Raw genomic sequence first — 22,488 nt, 5'->3', positions numbered from 1 at the left:
CGGAATTTATGGGTAATTGCGGTAATGGCTGAAAAAGGGAAACGGCAAATTAATGGAGGGGACGGAGAATTTTTTTAACGGGTTTGACGATCCCAAGGAGAGAATCGCCTGGATCTTCGGAGGGAGCGAGTGATTCAGTGACTCGGGTACACACGTCACCGTCACATTTACGTGCCTGTATAACTGTGTGTCCCACCAACTGGGGGTCGTGGTCAACTTTCTCCTCGGCGTTCCGGCTTCCGCTAGAGTTGCGTGCCAACGTCTCTCCTATTACAGCGTCAAGGCCTGTAATCGATGCACGATTATGCTAAATGACAGCATCGGGTGCTAGTCACATGTTTGACAGGGGATAATTATTATTGGTTAATGAGGGGGAAGTTATGGCGAGTGGTGAGGATTTTGGGGGAACTGGAAGATTGATTGTGGCGCATTGTTTTTCGGGTGGGTGATGGCTTGGGAAAGGTTATGGGCGGAGGTGTGACGCAAGTGCAGGACTCGCCGGATGGAGGGAAGTGATGGGGTGCCCAACGCGGGAATCGGTGGACGTGTACGTGGGAGAGGGCGGATGTTACATATCGGACGTGGAAGGAGGATGTTAGGACATAAATAGAATGCAGTTGAAGATTTTTTTCTTTGAGGATATGAAAAATGGTGATAAATTTTACACTGGTGGAGATTTTTCGCTGACATTTCCGGTAGGGCAAGCAGACCCATAGGTAGACACCGACCAAAAGATAGAGGATTTCAAATTTTTTTAGTATTCTGTAAAAAATATAACAGAAATTGTATTACAAATTTCCATTTTTTTTTCAATAAAGCTAATGTATAATAATGCGGTGATTTTCTTATTTTTTATTGATGAACATTTTGAACGTAAAGAAAACAAATTCTCGCCAGGTACAGGATTGGCCCTCAGTGGCGGTGTGAGTAGTTAGACAATAATCACGCAGTGTTGACGGAACAATGTGACAAAACAGTCATCAGGAGAAATAAACACGGTATCTGTTGGATTATTATTATCGAAAAGGATCATTCTTCATTTTCAAACATGCAGAAGGATGAATTTGGTTGAATAACCATTAAATATGAGCGTCTGTCCATTGGTGACCCACCATCTATCTTCTGGAGTCGTCTACCTATTGGGTGTTTGGGCTGTATCCCACTTTTTCGTCATTTTATCATTTATTCCTTCATTGTTTCCACTTCAAATCATTATTTTCCCATAATTCATGTATTTTTTCAAGTATAGAACCCACCGTTGGCGTATTTAGGGGATTTATTAATTTTTTATCATTTGACGGACCTCAAATTGTCCTTAATCGTCTAACCTTGGCGAATTCGCGAGAAAATTCTATTGGAATTCTCTAGAAATTCTATGGGGATTCTATTCAAATTCTAGGAAATTCTCGTGAAAATTCTATTTGTTTTTTGCGCAGATTCTATCGGATATTTGATAGGAAAAAGTCAATAGATTTCGATCTTTCTGTTTGAATTTTTCTCTTGAGATTTTTTCTATTAAAATTATTGGGCGCGGATTTTCTAATTTTTTCTACTATATTTTGTTTTGCTTTGCATTACAGGATCTTAATGAAAAAAACTTAGAAAATTCATGCCCAAGTATTCTTATAAAAAAAATTCCAAGAGAATATTCACATAGAAAAATCGAAATCTATCAACTTTTTCCTATCATATATCTATTCTAATTCTATTCCCTAGAATTTTAATAGAACCCCTATAGAATTTCTAAAGAATTCCAGCAGAATTTTTTAGCGAATTCGCTAAGGTTTTCTATTGATTTTTTTCATACGTGTATCTATGGGTCTGGTCTGGTCACCCTACACTGCTTTGACGTTTTTATCACTAATTTCATGGATCTTTCGAGGAAAATTCGTCATTGAAAATTGAAAAATTTCTGGAATAATCAATTAAAACTAGAAATTCTAAGTCAATCATTCCGTAAATTTCAAGATTCCAACAGTCTTTGCATTCTCCATCTATTGAAAATTAAAACGAATCAATAGAATCGGTCAATTTTTTCAGTTTGAAAATTCAAGTTGTTAAACTCAATTTCGTTGAATTCTAAATGTGCACAACTAATTCTATAAAAAATTTGACCTTGAAGTGCCTTTAAATTCCCAACATAGAAACTTCACAAGAAAATTCAAGCTGTTATTAAAATTTCAACGATCGCTCAACACGAGAAACTCAATTCCCTCGAATACCAAAAACGAATACAAATTACGAATGAATACAAATAACAAATTTCCAACAGGTCTTTCTATTTATGTCTGTAAAAATGTGAAAATGTCTCGTAGCCTCGTTAAATTGTACCTCAAATGTTGGAAAGGATAAAAAAAAATCCCCAATTCATCACAACGATAAGTCAAGTTCTCCAATCAAAAAATATCAAATCCTACCGATGTTTTAATTTCCTTTTCACTCGTCACCATTCAATCAATGTAAAAACAATCAAAGGATCGCGTTAACGTCACCTTCCACGCAACGGAAATTTCGTTAAGTAGCGTAACGCTATAATACCCCCTCCCTCCCCCGTTTCGAGGCCCCAATCTTCGTCGGGTTCATCGTCCACTTTCTCTGGCCCCGATCAACAAGCAAAAATCCCCCAGCGGGACACTCGAGGTCATAATAACATCCGTAATTGCCGGTTACTCCACGAAATGAAAAAAATGCACTATTCTCACCTTCTACACACTCGGAATATTTTCTTGGCTCTCATTTTTCATTCAAATGAAATGCAAGTGAAATCGATGGCATCGGCCTGTGTGAGACGAGGTAATAATAATGTTTAGGGGTTTAGTTGCTGAGTTTTGATAAGGAGACACGCGCATCGGGAAATACAGCAGTGGAAACCGGGACACTTCGTGCTGCGCCGTGTCACGACATGTGCACGTAACGCGGTGTTTCTATCGATTTTCAGAGAGGCACGGGGGAGGGCTAAAAATGTGAGTGAAAATATGGAATGCAGGAGTGCGAATTATGTGGCTGCGTTGCATTATTATGTTTTGGAACAAGTTAAGGGGGGAGGCACTGCCAACGCATTATGTGGACCGGCTCCAACGGGTTAACGACACCAGGATGTCCGCGAGATACAAGTCTGGGTGTATATCGTTGTTTCTCTTATTTTCATTTGCATTTCTTCCTTTCGTGCACTGTCTCTATTGACTCAACATGGTGATTCAATTTATGGCGTGATTTAAAAGAGGATGAATAAATTCCGTTTGAGTCGTTGAGTGTAATGAGGAGCGGATGAATCTGTAATGTCCAAAAAAATGATTGTTCGTCATTGACGATTTTTTACATGAATTGTAGCTTTGAGGAATGTGGGAGATTAATCCAGCAAATTATTTCTTTAATGATTTGTTTTGAACAGGAGACTCTCGTTTGACTAGGATGCTTCGATCAGTGCCGATGAGTCATACGGAGAAAAAAGGTGGAGAAAAATTACCAAAGAAGTCAAGTAATCGTGGAGCAACCTCGATTTCCAGTACTTTTTCACCTTAAGGTGTTTCGGTTGAGAAGTCAAAATAATGAACAAAAATTGGAAAATTCATGGGGGAGGTTTCTAAGTATGCTGCGTCATTGAGAATTTTTGCACATTTTCTTCAGATCTCAGTTTCAAGAAAAAAAGAATGAAATTTGGATGTTTTTGTAAACCCTCCGGCTATAAGCTCCCCCACTCAATCACCTCGCGCTACGCGCTCGGGATTTTTATCTGCAAAATTGATCCCTCTCGTTGCTATGCAACAAAACAATTGGGAAATATTCGATAATTTTGAAGGTCTAGGGGTATTATAGCTGAAAATTCTTGAATTTATTCATTAACTAGAACAGGGTGCGCGCTTGGCGCGCGTAGTGTTTTCCGTGGGTGTCAGAATGCTAAAACCTAACAGTGTCTCACTATCATTAATTTTTACCTCAAAAATAATTCACGAAAAATGAATGATTTCAGCAAAGTTTTTCACAATAAGAATTTAATTGTTCGATAATTTATTCGGAATCGTCATAATCCCTTCATCTTCTTCTTGGTTTCTCTTTTGCTTTTTGCGTTTATTATTTTTATGGATGTATTATGTACTATATACATATATGCAAAAAAAAAAGATATAGGATAGCTATATCTTTTTTTTTTGCAGAACTATATCAATTTTTTTACAGTACAGGACTGTGCTACATTTTTTAATTGTTAAAAAAACAGTATAAAATATATATGTCTAGTATATAGTATACATTATGTAATATATACATATATACTATTGTATGTATATTTTTTTTAAAGAACTAGGTATATACTTTTTGATTACAGTACGAAATTAATTTCTCTTTTTTTACAATTATTGTGAACAAAAAATTACAATACATGAAAAATATACATAGACATCATATTACATTACTTGATAAGCGGAATAGACGCTTCAAAAATCGTTACACTGGATTTTTCAAAAGTGGATTGAAAAATTAGTATCATTTTGGTGCTGAGTCTTAATGTTCGATCAACATTTTAAAGTATGTTACGGAATTCCCATCCTATTCCTACTTAAAACTATACAAACTCCCTTGAAATTTTAAATTTCATGCGCTTTTTTCTCTCTAATGTCACTCTTCCAACATTGATTACACCATGAAAATTCAATATTTTCAATGTTCTTTCGTGCAGAATGTCTAATTACAAAAAAATAATCTTCACCATAAAACTCATCCTGCCTTATTTCTTCACAAAATAATGACAATTTCATTCATTAAATGAAGCACCATTCACCCTTATCTCGTCCATCAATTCCAGAGCTAGCAGACTTCTTGTTCATTCAATTCCGATAATAATAACTGATAAAAATTGCATGAAACTAATGCATCAATTTTATAACTTATCAATGACAGATGATAAATCATGAATAATCCATGACACATGAAATTAAACATTCAAACGCGAACAAAGAGCCTTCCCATTCTTACCTCTACTTACTCGAACGGAAATTTTTTTCTTCCATACCAGGAAGAGAACTCATTGATCCACATTACGCCAATCCTAACGGTTTATCTGTCGCAACGAAAGTACAAAGAGACAGCCAACGCACTTGGGTTTTTTTTTTTCCAAACATTGCCCTCCCAAACGCTGGGGGGAATCGAAAGCAGGAAGCACCGTGAATCGAAAAATCCGCTATCTATTGAACGATGTCCTGTTATACCCCAATACGTTCCCACCCCCATCAATCGCACTCTCATTGAGAGCACCTTCAATCTTACCCCGTGACCCCATTTCGCCTCCATTGTACCACGCATCGAGTTTCCATTTTTTTTTCATCCACTCGTTTTATTTTCGTATTATTTCCTACGAGCGGAAATGCGTCGACCTACATATCAATTTTTTCACAATTTCCTTTTGATCATAAAAGCAAAGAAAATGAGCAGACGCTTGGAATTAATATGAATGAAGAATTATGAAAAATGGGCAAAATGGGACTTCTTTAGACGTCAAGATCTAAGCAGTAACGCCGCAAGACAAGACAAGACAATAATTACGTATTGATTCCTTCATAATCGACTGAGAAAATTAGTACAAACTGCAGATTGCACTTGTGTTATTGAATTAAAATTAGGAAAATGTCAGTGACAATTTCCTCAATTCTGATTTTGACCAATCAGAGTGCAGTATTCGGGGTCACGTGACGCGTTTCACACTGATAATTTCCCCGGCTGCAGGGAAATTATCAGACTGATAATTTCCCTGTAGCCTGTCAATTGTTTTCTATGAATTCGACAGATATTCCTCACATTTTTGTGAAATGTGTCCCGTAACCCCGAACACTGCAGCCTGATCGGCCAAAATCAGAATTGAAGAAATTGTCCTGCATATCAACGATCGGGATCAGTTGTGCAGTAAAATAAAATTTAAAAAAATTGATTTTTTTGTTATTATGATTTTTTAATTGCAAAATCGCAATGACAAATGGCATGACAATAAATCGTTTTATTTATCACACGCATCCTTCTATTCTTCAAATGTTACGCTATCGCGAATTCAGTGCAATGAACGAAGCACTCACCGCCGCATTGGCTGAAGAGAAAGCCTTAAGACTCAAAAATCACTATCAAAATCAGCAAAGTTGTCTCATCTGTCATCGAGTGGATCAGTTCTCACCAAAAATCTTAATTGATCCAACTCTTATGACCCTCAATGCAATTGTTAAGATAAAAAATGATCATGCTTTCGTGACAATTATTAATTCGTCAGATGAATTAAAAACAGTGAAAATCCCTCAACTCGTCCTGCAAGCATTATCTAATCGAAAATTCCCCAGGAAATCGCGTAAAAATTTTGAAGGAAAATCTACGACTCAATCACTTGAATTCTGAAGAGAGAGAATCAATTGAAACGATGTGTACAGAATTCAATGACATATTTCACTTACCAACTTGGGTCTTAATATGTGATCAAAATTTCAAAGTATATTGGGGAATTCCCATCCTATTCCTACTTGAAACTATCCAAACTTCCTTGAAATTTTAAATTTCATACGGTTTTTTCTCTCCAATGTCACTCGTTTAATATTGTTTATTATTAATCATTATACTTAATTAATCATTCATACCCAATGTCTAATGATAAAAAAATAATCTTGATCTTAAAACCCACGGTGACTTATTTTCTCACAAAATAATGACAATTTCATGCATTAAATAAAGCACCTTTCACACTTGTCTTGATCACCAATTCCAGAGCTAGCAGATTTCTTGTCTTGTCTTGCAATTTTAGGATTTTTCTCTCGTCTTGTCTTGTTCCAATTGGCAAGAGAAAATTCGTCTTTTGTCTTGTTGGATATGAGCAAGAGAAAAAAAATTCTTGTCTTGTCTTGAATTGACAATTTTAGTTTTCAATTCCGAGAGATTAATAAATTGAACTTTCCTCGTTTGGCTCATGATTAGTTGACAATTTGTGCATCCAGTGTTCTTTCAGAATGGTTGTTTTTAAAAGCTGGTCTCATCTTCAGAAAACACCGGAGTCGATTGAGTAACAAGAATGTTGAGTACTTGCTGTGTATGAATTCCTGGTTCTCATCTCCACTATTCGCGAAAAAAGATCAATATAATCGAGGAATACATAATTCTTCAGAACATCCAGGAATCGATAAAGTGTTATTCAACAAAATGGCCTTATATTATTGATGACTTAAGAATTTCTGTGGAGTTTTTTGATTAATTATTTTTTTCTTGTTCCATATCTTTTTTTTCTATTGCCTCTTGTGAACTTCCCTCTCGTCTTGTCTTGCTTCTCCTGCGCTCTTGCGACATCACTATCAAGATCTGAAGATCTGCTGGAAAACATTTCACGATTTTTCCCTTCTATTTCGAAGTTCGGAAAACGATTGCTGAGAAAAAAAGTTAAATTTTCCTCTTGGAATTTTTCTGTGGAAATTTCCGGTCAAGAAGAGCAAAAAAAAATGAATAAAAACAAATAAATATTTATGTATTTTTCTCATGGAGAACTTCTTCCGGGCAACAAAAAGCAGTGCAAGGATTCAAGTGAAATGTATAATGTTTTGGAGCTCCGGATTGTTGAAAAATTTTCAGGTCAAAATCCCCACACGTGTGGATATAAAAAGTCATTGACACCATACATTATTATACATTTGGATGAGAGCGTGTGTTGTTTCGACAAGACATAATTTTAATTTACCGAAACTTGTAGAAAATTATTGAAACGTCTCTGATGATGAGATGAAATGCACTGTAAAGAATTTTGACTGAAATTTTTGTCAAGTGACAGTTTCATTGAAATTTCCAGGACATTCATCATTCGAGATTCACAATTGGTTGAAAGAATCAATGGAAACCGTGAATTTCAGTTATTCCAGTTATTCCATGAAAATTAATGGATATCGGAAAATCTGTAACATATCCTGAATTATTCTATTAATGGAAAATTCAGCTTTCCGTTATTCCAAAATTTGGAATTGCATTGAATTTCTCTAATTTCCAGAGAAATGCGCCTAATTTTTATTGATCTTCTTTCTTTTCACGAATACATCACCAATTTCAGTGATAAAAGTCATTGATGATCAGGACCATTCTAGTAAGTAGTGTCCAGTATCACCAATAATTGCTGATAGACTCCTGACAATCACTGACATGTCTCTAAAAATCAAAACTTTTTTTCTCTACATAGGGTAACCAGATCAATAGATAATTTGAGGTCCGTCAAGAGATCAAAAATTGATAAATCACCTAAATACGCCAACGACGGGTTCTATACCAGAAAAAATATATGAATTATGGGGCAATAATGATTTGAAGTGGGAACAATGAAGGAATAAATGATAAAATGACTAAAAAGTGGGATACAGCCCAACCACTCAATAGATAGACGACTGACCAGAAGATAGACGGTGGGTTACCAATAGATAGACGCTCATATTTAATAGTTATTCAAACAAATTCATCCTCCTGCATGTTTAAAAATGAAGAATGATCCTTTTCGATAATAATAATCGAGCAGATACCGCGTTTATTTGTCCTGATGACTGTTTTTTCAGATTGCTCCGTCAACTCTGCGTGACTGTTGTCTAACTACTCACACCGCCACTGAGGGCCAATCCTGTACGTCGCGAGAATTTGTTTTTTTTACGTTCAAAATGTTCATCAATAAAAACTAAGAAAATCATCGTATTATTATACATTAGTGTTATTATCAAAAATGGAAATTTGTAATACAATTTCTATCATATTTTTACTATACTAAATAATACTAAAAAAGAATACTAAGAAAAATTGAAATCCTCAATCTTTTGGTCGGTGTCTACCTATTGGTCTGCTTACCCTAGTTATACTCTTCTTCCCAACAGTGTAGATTGAGAATAAATTCTCCAATAATTTCCATTGCAGTATAAATTCGGAAATAATTATCAAAATTAAAATTCTCTCTGAGAATCTCGGTTATGGCAATTGCAAAAATTTTCCCCCAGTCGTTTTAATTACAAAAAATATCTCACAGTGTGCACACGTCCAATAAATATGCAACCAATTTCTGCACAAATTTTTGTAAAAAATCTCTCAACACAGAATAAACAATCACCATCGATCATAACAATTAAATTATCTCCTCACCATTTTATCGTTTCTTGACTCCTCGGTTGTCCTTCGATAATAATCGTCTCGAGGTATTTTATCACCTCTCAAAACCACCTCCCCCCCCCCCCCCCCCCCCCCCCCCCCCCCCCCCCCCCCCCCCCCCCCCCCCCCCCCCCCCCCCCCCCCCCCCCCNGGATAACTAAAAAATAATGATTTTTCATTCCAGGGTGGTGACCGAGAACCGAGGGTGGAGGGAGTGGAGAGTCGCGTCATCGCCGCATTGGTGGTGACCTCGAGGGCTTTGGCCCCCACACTGCAGTGTCGACCCTGATCAAAGACCCGCGCGCGATTAACCAAGGTCACTTTTGTTCTGTTCTGTTCTGCACTCCTCTGTTGTGTGTTTTCACACACACACACATACACACACGTGCATCCAGGATGTCATCCTGGCCACTAAACATTAATTTCCAACCCGTCGCGACACTGTATGATTCACATATTTTAAACTGTCTAATTGATTGCTGTCTGCTCACTGATTAAATGAAGCTAGTAAGAAAATGCTGGGAAAATTTAGATTACGTGTCATTTAATGCATGTAATTGGCCCCTAAATGTATTAATCCCGGTCGAAAAATCAGAAAAAAACAAGCGGGACACATTGCTTTCGTCACGGCATATTCAATATATTTTTGCTAATAAATTACGAAATTTGCCTCCGAACGCAATTTCTATGACGATGTATTTTAAATTGAATTTAATGATTTATTGAACTCAACATTACCTTAACGTTGACAGCCAACATTGCCCCAACATTAAAAGTTTTCACCTCTCCCGGGATATTGGCTTCAAAATGAATATTTTCAACAACAGCAAATTGCAACAAATGACAACCCTAGTAGAAGATGAGAAAAGGCCCAGGTTAGGCCAAGGACGGCCCAGTGCTGGTGATGATGCGGCTACCTTCGGCCAATCTTGGCCCATTCTTCATCTCCTACCGGGGTACACTGTTAGAAAAAAAATGAACAGTGACATTGAATGCGATTTCGGAGGAAAAAATCATGAAAGTTCAGGTTTCACTGAAAATTCAGTAAAATTCCAGAATTTTAAGCAGCATAAAGACGAGAACTCCTTAATTTATTTGAATTTCCAATCTAATATGAATATTCAGTGCCAAATTACATTGAATTTTCAGTGAAATCTGAAATTTCATGATTTTTCCCCGTAAATCGGATTCAGCTTCACTGTCCTGAAAATTCTAGAATATATTTACCGTAATTTTCTCGTTTTCTATTTATTATCAGGGAAAAATGGAAGTGGAATTTACAGTTCTCTTTGACTTTTCCGAGGTGCTACTCACTCCATAATTGAGTGACACGATGACTTCGAAATGAAATCGAGTTCGGGTGATTTCAGTGATTTGAAGCGTCACAGGAGGTGATTTCGTGATTTCGAATGAGTTCATTAATTCGAAATCAGTGATTTCATGAAAATAAAGTTAATCAATAATAGAGGTGGGGCAAAACGTGTGTCAAATTATGAAAATCAAAACTGGCAATTATAACTGCAAACAATAACGAATTCGTTTAACTCCGCTCCCCTAATCTTGAGCTAATGACGATAAACAGCGGTCCATCTTACCATTTCACTATGGTAATGAGTACGGCATTTTATTATTATCGTTGGCAGGCATGTCAATTTCAAAAACACGAATTACTTGCACTGATTTCGGTGATTTCATTGATTTCAGACGATTTCCCGTGATTTTGGAGATGATTTTGAAAATGATTTCGGAGAGCTGAAATCACTTGATTTCAGTGATTTCGGTAATTTCACGTGATTTCGAAGTTCTTTCGGAATGATTTCATGCCAGAGTGAAGCCGCGATTTCGCGAGTAAGTAGTCCCTCGGATTTTTCCACGAAAATCTGGATTTTCAATGACGAAATTCCTTGAAATTTCAGTGGTAATTAAATTCGATAAAAATTTCCAAAAAGTGTACCGGAAATTCCAGACAAAAATTTTCAACAGTGCATACATCACTACAAAAATTAATGTAACATAATCTAGATGACATTGTGTCACTGAAAACCATTATATTCTATTCAAAGTTTTAATTGAAGTTCTTCAGGGTTGTAAAATAAATTCATGAACCAACAAATTATCGAGTCATTATCAATTACTGTCGAAGTACTCAATTTACTATTAATTATCAATTTTCTTCACAATTGCCTTTGCACTTTCAGGATCTCGTGATTTCTTTCGCGATACTGACGTGCCACTGAAAATTAAATATCGAAATAAAATAAGAAAAAAAAATCATCGTTGGCTGTACTAACGATTCTACGGCAGACGATCGAGACTGGCTTTCACCGCTGAGGATTTCCTGTCTCTTCCCCCATGCCCCCCCCCCCTTCCCCGCGTCATCTCGCCTATGCACTCACGGGTGTTACGGTCTCACTGCGTTGTTACGTACGTTAAAAACATTTTTCTCCGATTACTTCTAATGCGCGTGGTTACTTTATTCCCAATCGTACATAATGACTTAACTTCATTAATTTATCCCTCACTCGTAATTTCACCCGGTAACACTCATGCTAATGATCGAAGAACTTTTTCGTTATCCAACGGGGTAGATGGATTAGATAGAAAGCAATTTGTTAATTCCGTGAAGTACAGAAGATCCCTGAAGGAAAACCAAAATACGTGAATTGTCCTTGAATTAATTTAAGTGATTACATTTTATTTCGTTTTCATTAATTTACATTTTGTTATGTATCAATTTTTACGGTGTTTGAGAACAATTGAAATTTCATGGACAGTTGAGTGGTAATTTTGTGAGAATAATATTTAATACGATTTAGGGGGTGAAAAGCATGAAATTCCAGATTTAAATGCGATTTAGGGGATGAAAATAATGAAATTCCCGTTTCACTTAAAATTCAATAAAGTTCCAAATTTTTGAGCAGCAGGAAGACGAGAATTCCCCAACTTACAGTGTATAATATAGCGATAAGGAAAAAAGGCAAGAAATGTAATTGAATAGTTGAAGAGTTGAATAATATTTAACTCATAATCGCCATTTTGATCAATGGGAGAATGGTCAAAAAACTTATTAAGGTACATTGGTAGAAAATAATTGTAATTTCATCGATATTTAGTACCAAATTACGCTGAGATTTCAATTAATTGGAAATTCAGAAAATTTATTTATCTGTATTTTCAGGAAATTTGGGAATTTTCATGAAATAATTGAACTGAAATTTGCAGTTTCCACTAATTTTTTCATAAAATTTTGAATTTTCAGTTACGAAATTCCTTGAAACTTTAGTGAAACTACAACGTGATAAAAATTTACAAAAAGTACACCGAAAATTTCCAAAATTTGTTGGCAGCATAACTTTTTTTTCTTTCCTTCTTTTTTCATTAAAAAAAATTCCCTCATTTATTATTATTGCATGTTCTTTATCAGTAAATTTATTTTGTCGATACATTGACATCATTCCACCAATAATGAGCACACCTGTCATTCAGTAATCCGTCCAAACCGATGTATTTCCAAAAATAACGGGACTGCACATAGAAATTAAATAACAAGAGCGATAACTCTAATATGTTGACCATTGGAGGGATTCTCCGCGTGTCGGTAAATGGTGTTGCGCGTCAACACGAACGAATTCTTTACCTGAATTTTCTTGAAATCTGTGAATTTTCATGAACTAATTGAACTGAACTTTGCAGTTTCCATTGATTTTTCCCTAAAATTTTGAATTTTTAATCACGAAATTCCTTGAAACTTCAGTGAAGCCACAACGTGATAAAAATTTCCGAGAAGTGCACCCAAAATTTCTGCTAAAATGTATTGACAGCGTAATACATCATTCACTTCTAATTTTCTTCGCACCAGTTTTTTTTCCATCTTTTTTCATAAAGAAAAATTGCCTCGATTATTATTGCATGTTCTTTATCAGTAAATTTATTTTGTCGATACATTGACATCATTCCACCAATAATGAGCACACCTGTCATTCAGTAATCCGTCGAAACCGATGTATATCCAAAAATAACGGGACTCCACATAGAAATCAAACAGCAAGAGCGATAACTAAAATGTTGACCACTGGAGGGATTCTCCGCGTGTCGGGAAGTGGTGTTACGCGTCAACACGAAAGAAAGTTGAGGCCCGGTTCATCGACACTCGGATTATTACTGCGTGATAAACGTGCAGAAAAGAAATAAATATATAATAAGGAGGAAAAATATATTGCGGAAAGCATAAAGAGGAAAAGATTGGCGATGCTTTTGTTTCGACATTTGCGGGAAATGAATTGTCCCGAAAAGGCCTGAGTCACGTATTGCTGTCGATTATTGTGAGGTATATTGTCACGATGCACTTGGATAAGGACAATCGAGTGATTCTGGCGATTTCATACAGATTTCTTCCACTGATTTCGTGACGAATCGAGATAAACAACGAGCGATTAAATTTTGAAGGGGGCTACACTCATCTGAACTTAACTGAGGTCATTTATTTCAAGGTCAGCCAGATGATGAATCGTTGTGACAACGAATGGTACCTAAACAATCGCCGAGTGGAGCTGATGTGCAAATGGGTCGAATGGAAATAACACACAGACATGCACACACGCATGTAACGGGCGCTTCGTCTTTTTATCGTACATTTCACCTTTCTACTTTGCAATCAAGCACTTTCATATTGCTTTCACTCGAGGCCCGATGAAAGTACCCGTGCGCAGCTCGGTAAGGCCCCCAAGTAGGCTCCATCGTAATTTTTTTTTTCAATGCAAGGGGGAATCGAAAAAGTGCAGATCCGGTCACTCTAGACCACTCTCTAGTTGCTACTTTATTGATACATTTCGTTGCAACTACGCTCAATTGAATTGCGGTGAAACAAGCATTACGATCTCTCGAAATAAAAGGACTGCGAGAAACTAAACGTGTGATTAAGGGGAGTCACAACACTTTTTATGATCACTGTTAGAAAATTACTCCTGAAATTTCAAGGAAAAAATCTTGACATTTTTAACAATCACTTTCGCACGAAATTTTCATGTATTTTGCTATTTAAAAATCAGTTGAATTCTGGAGTATTCAAGGGAATTGCAATTTTCAGGTCAACATGATAATGAAAATTATTAAATAATTTGAAAATTCAGGCAATAATTTCCCTGAATTTTTAATCCACTGAAAATTTGTATTTGATAATTCTAGATGTCATTGAAATATCAGTGATAATCTAACATGGAAAACCCAATTATTAATTATAAATTGAATTCAACTTCACAACATTGTGAACTCAAGTGGAACTATTGCTTAATTTTCAAAAAATTTTAATAGAGAAGTGGTAGAAACATTTGTTGAAAATTTAGGCGTTTTTTTTTCAATTGAATTTTTTGTGAAAAAGGGAGATATGATCATCATGTAATTTCTATTGTTTATTCAATAATGGTTACAGTTTGTGTATATAATTTCCATGAAACACTGCACTGAATTTTCACTGATTTTCCCATAAAATTTTGAATTTTTAATAACAAAATTGCTTGAAATTTCCGTACTCCCACAATTTTTTATATTTTCCAACTATTTTTCACACCTTCGACACAATTTTCCGCAAAATTGATCGTGTAGAAATTGGAATTACTGAATTGCTTAAATAAAAAATGAATAAATAAATATCATTTCAAAAACACATTTCCCATTGTCCCTCTAATTAATCAAGAATTAATGAATTCAATTGATTCTTTATTACCCCGAAATTAGAGGTTCACTGACCCTCTCACGGTGAGCTAAGTGTGTTACGACTTTCGTGAAACCTCTGACCAAACGTTATTTTCATTTCACAGTCATGGTCGGTGTTACATAGCTGCATCCACAATCCACTTGACTCTCATTTCATTATTTTTTTTCACCCATTATTTGTCTTTCGCGATAAGATGCTAATGATAATGAAAAATATTTATTCGCCTTTCGCGAATGTATTATTGAGCAATAAAAGAGTGCACATTGTTTCCTCAATGGTCATTGACCCCTCCCCCCCTCTCTCTCTCTCTCTCTCTCTTTCTCTCTGTCAGCTAACCCGGTTGGCAGATTGGCCCGAGGGTCATCGATACTTCCTCGAGTGATCGGCTTTAGCGCACATTTGACATTTTTTCGTTCAATTGGATGCATTTCTGTGTAACACCGGTGAAGAGCGATATTATGCGAGTGTCTGCCATTGACTTTATAACGAGCGAATTTTTTCAGCCCTGACTCTTCTCGAACGCGAGACTATAGCTGCCGGTGAAAGTATAATATTCATGCGCAAAGTAATAGTGACGCACAGGTGCGTAATCGAATGTACGCAATCATTTTGCTTCCGAATGGAAGCATTGTATTCGTCTAATCGGAAATTTGCTCTTTTTGGGGGCAGAATAACTAATTTTCGTCTCACGAGTGTGCGGCCGATCGTTTTTCGACGATAACCGATAAAAGAATTGTTTAAATGACTCCATTTATGATTTTAAATATTCTTCCCAATGCCATCTTGACCGAGTTCGATCATGAGATCGACTGCGTCATCTGATGGGGAAAAAATTTATTTTGAAAACAACAACTGGGAAGTAAACAAGTGGGAAATTGCTCTTGTATTGCGTGTAGGATAGCTATTTTTGCTAATAAATTAGCAATATGCTTCCGAATGGTTATTCTGTACATAATTTCCTTCTATCATGTAGAATTGACTGAATTTGAAACATCACATTTGAAGAAACCATCAGAAAGCTCACTTTCAGGGAAATTCATGAAAAATTCGAAATTTTCAACACTCATCATAAAAATCAAATCAAACAATACAGCTATCGTAATCATGTTTTAGTTTCGATGTAATCGCGTCAAAACAAACATTTTAAGCTATGATTTAATTCATTTGAAGCATGATATCCAAAGATGTCCCGGGAATTTCGATTTTCAAAAAAAAAAAAATTTGCAAATTTTCGAATAAATCAAGATAACGATTATTGCTATCGCCTTCATCTTTGAACTCGGTCAAAAGGACATCCAAACAAATTTTTGAAGCCATCATTCAATCAATTAAGAACATTTTTTTAGTTATCATCAAAAAAACAATTTTTGAAAAATTTAAACTATTGAAAAAATTAATAAATGAACTAAATTTTAATTAATGGCGATTGATAGGGCTTAGTAATACCTACATTTGAGGAAAAAAAGGATTCAATTTCATTCATTCATTAGCGAACAATCGAAGAAAAATTTATTTACAAATTTAAATTTGAGCGATTACAATGCTTTCATTCGGAAGCAAAAATTCTAACGTTGGGGCAATGTTGGCTCCCAGCGTTGAGGCAGTCTTGGCTGCTAACACTAGAGACTAAATACACTAGTGCCACTAGTTTCACTAGTGTCAATGAATCATTGAATTCAATTTAAAAGACATCGTCATTGAAATGCGATTCGGAAACAAATGGCTAATTTGTTAACAAAAATATATTGACTAATTGGAAATTTCGGATTTAACGAATACAATGCTTCCGTTCGGAAGCAAAAAATCGTTCCCGTGATTAATAAAAATTCATTATCTTTCGTATTATTGTAGATATCGAAATTATAAAAATTTCCCCATGAGAAAGATAAAATTATCACCACAATGCGCATTACACTGTTAGAAATTTGTTTAATTTCCAATAAAGATTGCTGTTGAATTCTCAATGTTATGGGGTTTAATTCGATTTAAGATGACATTATTCATGAAAGTTCCCATTTACCTTGAAAATTCAATAAATTCATTTTTCCACGGTGAACTATCATTGATATTTCAAGAACAGCTTGAATTTTAGACTTCATTATGAAAACTGAACATTAAATTTAATTAAATTTTCAATAAATTGAGAATTCCGTAAAACAATTGCCTGAATTTTTATTACTTTCAATAATTTTCGTTGGCGTATGGACCACGTAATTAAAAGTTCATTGAATATTCACAGAAGTTACCTGATTTTTCAGTGCCACACAGAGATAAAATCCATGTAAATTTAGTGTTGTTAAAAATCTCAAGTTTTTTTATTTGAAATTTCAAGAGTAATTTTCTAACAGCGTAGTCGAATACAAAATGAACAAAAATAAAAATTGATAAAGGAGAAATGAAGTTGCATCTCCGCAGAAAACCGACCTTCATATTTTTTTGACAAATTGTGACGTTCAAAGCACGGGGAAAAGAGGATTGTGACAGCGGTCATAAACGCCTCGTCAATTGCCGGTCACATGACGCATGGGCGTCCCTAATAATCCCCCATGCCGCCTAAAATCCTCCGCACAACCGCCAAATTTCCCCAATCATCATTTTTATAAATAACCCCCAACAACGAAGTCAAACCTCCAGGAGACAATAGCCGACATTGGCAGTGTGAAATTTCGTCTATTATAATGAGCTCTCCCCCTTTGTTTCCACGAGTGTCCAACACAATTGGCGCACGCTTGCACCGGCCAAGGACGCGCTGGTGCAGTGCCTCCCCAGCATCCGAGGATAAAAGAAGCCACCCAAAAAAAAAAGATGCGCATATGCCGAGGACCCCGCGTGCCGCTGGCCTTGATCTTCCAAATCGGTCGATTCGTTAACCCTCATCTCTTATTCCGAAACAGGACTGAGGCATTGTGCACCAGAGACCAAAGAACAGAAAAAATAATAACCAACAGCATCAGATAATTCCTGAATGATAGCGATGAGAGAAAATCCCGGGGAAATGTTGAATAATTTTAAACCCCCCACCCCCGCGTCGCATCTAATTATCTACCGTGTCGCGTAATTTCTATACCGTTCGGTCCAAGGGGGCGGGGGCGGGAGGAGGGAGGGGGAGGATCGAGACACTGGTATCGAGAGAGATGTATCCTGACGGGTCTCAGTCTCCCCCGTGTGTATAATCGTGGACGATGCCAGTAACACTGGGTTAAGAGAGTGGGGATCGAGATGTGTTACGCACACACACATTTCTCACGCATAAAACGAGTGGGGAATAGCGTATCCCACTACCTCTCAAGCATGCTCCTCTCCCCCTGTCTACCTCCTCGCGCTCCTTCGCACTCGGGATTTTCATCCATCGCTGTCTCGAGTACCGACTACCACCACTACAGGAGACCTCAACAAAAATCCAATGCCCTCCCCCCACCATCCACCAACATCGCGCTCACGATGTATTCTCAATTCCACCTCCCACTGCAACTTGGAACACACGTAGTACCAAGAAGGCATACACCGGGCACGCGGCACTAACACTCGTTGGCGTCAGCCTTTTAGCATCACACGCGATACGACATTGGGGCCAGAGACTAAACTCGTGAGAGAGAGACAAGTCCGCCACTCTATCCCGCATTGAACCGAGCCAAACAGTTCAGTCATAAGCGCGACGTCGCACCGTACGGACGTGTCCCGCAAGTTTCAGGGCTCTGTGGGGGAATATTATTATTTTTTTTTGCGTTCATTGAAAATTGAGATTTTTCATTTGCCGGGGAGACCAGTGTTTCGAGGTTTCAGTCGATCCAGATTTATCGGCGATTTTGTCAAAGTGAAGTTCGACGACTTTTTTTACCGGGGAATTTAACCATTTCCGGTGGTTCGGAGTTTTCAACTGCTTGTGATCAAGTTTTTTTTGGCTGTTGGTGAATTTATCGGCAATTGAACTCGGATTTTTTTTTCGACGTTGTTGGTAATACGAGGATTCCGCCAAAGTGGATCTCGGTAACGGCGCAACATTGCGCTCGGAGAAAAGTTTAACGATTGGTGAGTAAGGTAGTTGTTAAGGAGTTGAGTGTACTCACGGAATTACTGATTTTCGTCATTCAATAGTTGATCTGGATTGATTATTGAAATGTGGAGTTACGAGAATGTGTGTGCAATGCGATAGGAGCTTGGCTGGTGTCTCATTTCGGGGAATAAAATCGTGATAAAGAGGCTGTCGCGGCACGTGTCTCCCCCAGTCGAGACTTTGGACTTGACTATTACCGAATAGAATCGGGGTTTTTTTTGTCGGTTGCCTAACGTCTATTCTCGAGTGACATAATCAATTTGTCATCTAGAATTACGAAATTCTTCATCTTTCCGTTTCCCTCATTTTCCCACTTGCTCATCCGCATTCGGCTCATTTATTTTTTGACATTGATGACGCAAGGATCAACGAACTCGGCCTGCGGTCACCGGAGCTTGTGTTGAGGTTTTCGCGCTCAAATTCGTTGAGGGGAGCACCAGTAGGAGGTCGTGAGGGTACCGAGACCTTCGCTAAAACTCACGCTCTTACTCCTTCGTGGTTCTTCATTGCGTCATACGAACTCTCGTAACCCGAGTCCGATGGTTTTATGTGTGTGTGGACGGTTTCATTCTTCAGGGTTAATTCAGCAATTTCAAACAATTGCTCGTATCATTGGTTCACCTGACGAGAAAGAACATCGAGTTGTGACATCCCAAGTTATTTATTCTCTTTGATTCATTTGCTGAGAAAAATTTTCTTGAGAGGAGTAATTCATCGCTGAATTCTGCATTTATCTCGGAAATCATCGATGTTAGGAGGAAATATCAGAAGCCCTTTTCTATAGCTCGGAAAATTCCCTACAAATTGTATGCGGGACATTTTTCCCCAGCTGAACTCGTTGCCGAGATAATTCCATCAAGGTGAGAAACCACTGAGAAATCCACCCCTACACTGGATTCGGACGAATCTATTAGAGGTGCGCAATTATTTCCAAGTCTTGTTAAAACTCATTCGCACTTGAAAAACATTTGTCCGTGTGATCGTGTGACCCTTACATCCTCAAAAATCTTCTGGGGAATAAGTTTGAACCGATCACGAATCAAAAATTTTCTGATGAAAAAAAAATCGTCGCTGAATTCTGCATTTATCTCGAAAACCGTCAATGTTAGGAGGAAATCTCAGAGGACCTTTTATGTAGCCCGGAAAATTCCCTACAAAAAGGCCCTTTGATATTTTCCGCTAGATTAACTCACTACTGAGATAATTCCATTAAGGAAACTTTTAAAAATCCACGCTTGGAGTCAATTTAGGCCAATCTACGGGTGTCCAAATACTCCCGAGTCTTTTTTAAACTCATTCGCACTTGAAAAACATTAGTACATGTGATCGTGTGACCTTTACACCCTCAAAAATCCCCTGCATTGAATCTTCCCCTGGCGAAAGAGTTTGAACCCATCTCAAATCACAAATAAAAAATTTTCTAATACGAAAAAACTTGTCGCTTAATTCTGCATTTATCTCGAAAATTATCGATGTTAGGAGGAAATATCAAATAATCTGTTTTATAGCCCAGAAAATTCCCTACAAAAAGTCCCTCTCGCATTTTCCCCCAGCTCAACTCATTACCGAGATAATTCCATTAAGATATCCCCGCGAAATCCCCCCCCCCAGACTGGATGCAACCGACTTCATCACAGATTTTCAAATATTTTCAAGTCATGCAAAAATGCGTTCGCACTTGAAAAACATTTGTACATACGACCCCGTGACCCTCACCCTCACAAATCCCCTGAATTGAATCTTCCCTGGCGAAAGGGTTCGACCGATCTAAAATCACAAATCAAAAATTTTTTAATACGAAAAAACTCGTCGCTGAATCCTGCATCCACATGGAAATGTTTTCAAACATTCCCAATGCGTACAAGCATTCGTCCATACAATCCTTCTCCCCTCACCCCCACAAATCCCCTGAATTGAATATTCCACTGGCTATTTCGCATCTCATTCCGCTCCTCCAGCCGCGTTCCAAACCGCAAGGAAGAAGCACGTGGCTCGCCGTTTCCACGAGGAATGATCAATGTTGACTCTCGAACCGGCGTGAAGGGTTATCCCCCCTCCACTGATCCGCCTCCTCTCCCACCTGTCTGTCTCGCGCACGCCTCAGATATCAAAACTCGACAGAGTCCCCTTTACCTTCACCTCCCCGTTCCCCCTGAAAAAGCCTCATCTCACCGCAGTTCACCCGCGAAAAGTGGGCCACGGCCCAATTTGCTTCACTCCCATAGCCTCGAGTAAGAGCGAGAACACGTATGTAATAAAACCTCACGGTCTCGAACACTACAAAAAGTATAAAAAAAACAACGAAAAGAAAAACGAAAAAATGAGCGGATAACACGTGTCCTCGGATGAATCAAAATTAATCTAATCAGTAGTGTGAGCTAATTTTTAACCGGTGTTATCGTCCCATCAAATTCGCTCGCCTGGAATTTTAAATATCCGCTGTAATAGAGATTAGGGGTTTAACGGTAAGATTCATGAAGGCACGTTTCAATCATCAATGACTCGACATTGCGTCATCCTCGTTAATCGATTATGTTGCCTTGAGTAATCATACTCAGGCAACGACCTCGTGAAAATTCCATTATCGATCATAAACTATTTCCCCTAAACTAGTGAATCAAGCATGAAACATTCGCTTTGAATCATGAAAACAAATCTGCAGTGGAATTAAATATCAAGATTGTTCCGTCGATATTTCCCCTTCCGTATTGGGAGTATCATCGTCACGAGCTGCGTGTGACGCGTTTTACGAGAAATTACGTAAGGGAGAGGTAAAACAACGGGGCGACAATCACCACATGAACGAACACCAATTCTAAATTGCAACACCGTTTGAATTACGTTTAATTACCCACGTTATTTCCATTCAATTGACCCCAGCCGATCCACTGAGTGTTTCATGTCAAATACAAGAGGAAAAACTCGTCTGACAATGGGAGTGAGGCTTAAGTACAAATAAAAAAAACCACCGGACCCACACCAGCCGCTTCCCGCGATCGTTATTATGCAATTGGGACTGAGATAACGGGAATAGAAAAGAGAGATGATAAATAGAGCGATAAGGAACGTCACAGTGGGATTGCTCTAGTTCTTCCGCTTTTATTTGATTGAGAGAATATATTTGACAAAATTTCCAGGCATTCTGGCCGGGAGAAAAATGATATTCAACATCAACTGATTGATTCAATTACACAAGAATTTTAAGTAGCATTTCAATTTGATGTGACTTTTTAATGTCCCAAAAATATATAATTAACATAATTAACAGTAATTATGATTTATGAATATGACTATCCCAGTTCCCGAGAAGTGAACAGAGGCGGACGGTCAGAGGATAGCGATTAGGAGTTATGCCACGCGCCATTTCGTCTGCATCGCATAAAATAACAATTTTCATGTTTTTTTCTATTAAAAGTGACGTGGTAAATTCAAATGGTTCGTTGAAATTATGCGAAAGAGAATATAACCGGACGTTATTTTTAATTCAAAAATAAAAACCAATAGTTGCCTCGTGTCAATGCACATGCTGCACTCGGCAAGAATAATTTCCTCCCTCCCACCTCTCTCCCCGACGCCCCCCCCCCCCCCGGGGGGG

The 22,488-nt window shown here is 37.5% G+C and overlaps 1 protein-coding gene across 2 annotated transcripts in view; it reads left to right on the top strand.

Annotated features, from left to right (window-relative positions):
* The first annotated feature begins 18,418 nt into the window (after positions 1-18,418).
* Positions 18,419-22,488, top strand: part of LOC107047887 (RNA polymerase II degradation factor 1) — a 12,406-nt gene continuing 8,336 nt past the window's right edge. For both annotated transcript variants that reach the window (XM_015270783.1, XM_015270782.1), the window contains exon 1: positions 18,419-18,868. The gene's annotated coding sequence lies outside the window, so the exon portion shown is untranslated. The remainder of the gene's footprint in view (positions 18,869-22,488) is intronic.

This window comes from Diachasma alloeum, unplaced genomic scaffold (genome assembly GCF_001412515.2).
Source record: "Diachasma alloeum isolate Michigan unplaced genomic scaffold, Dall2.0 Dall_scaffold_78908, whole genome shotgun sequence".
Classification (NCBI taxonomy): Eukaryota; Metazoa; Arthropoda; class Insecta; order Hymenoptera; family Braconidae; genus Diachasma; species Diachasma alloeum.
This window is presented reverse-complemented; position numbering and strand designations above follow the sequence as displayed.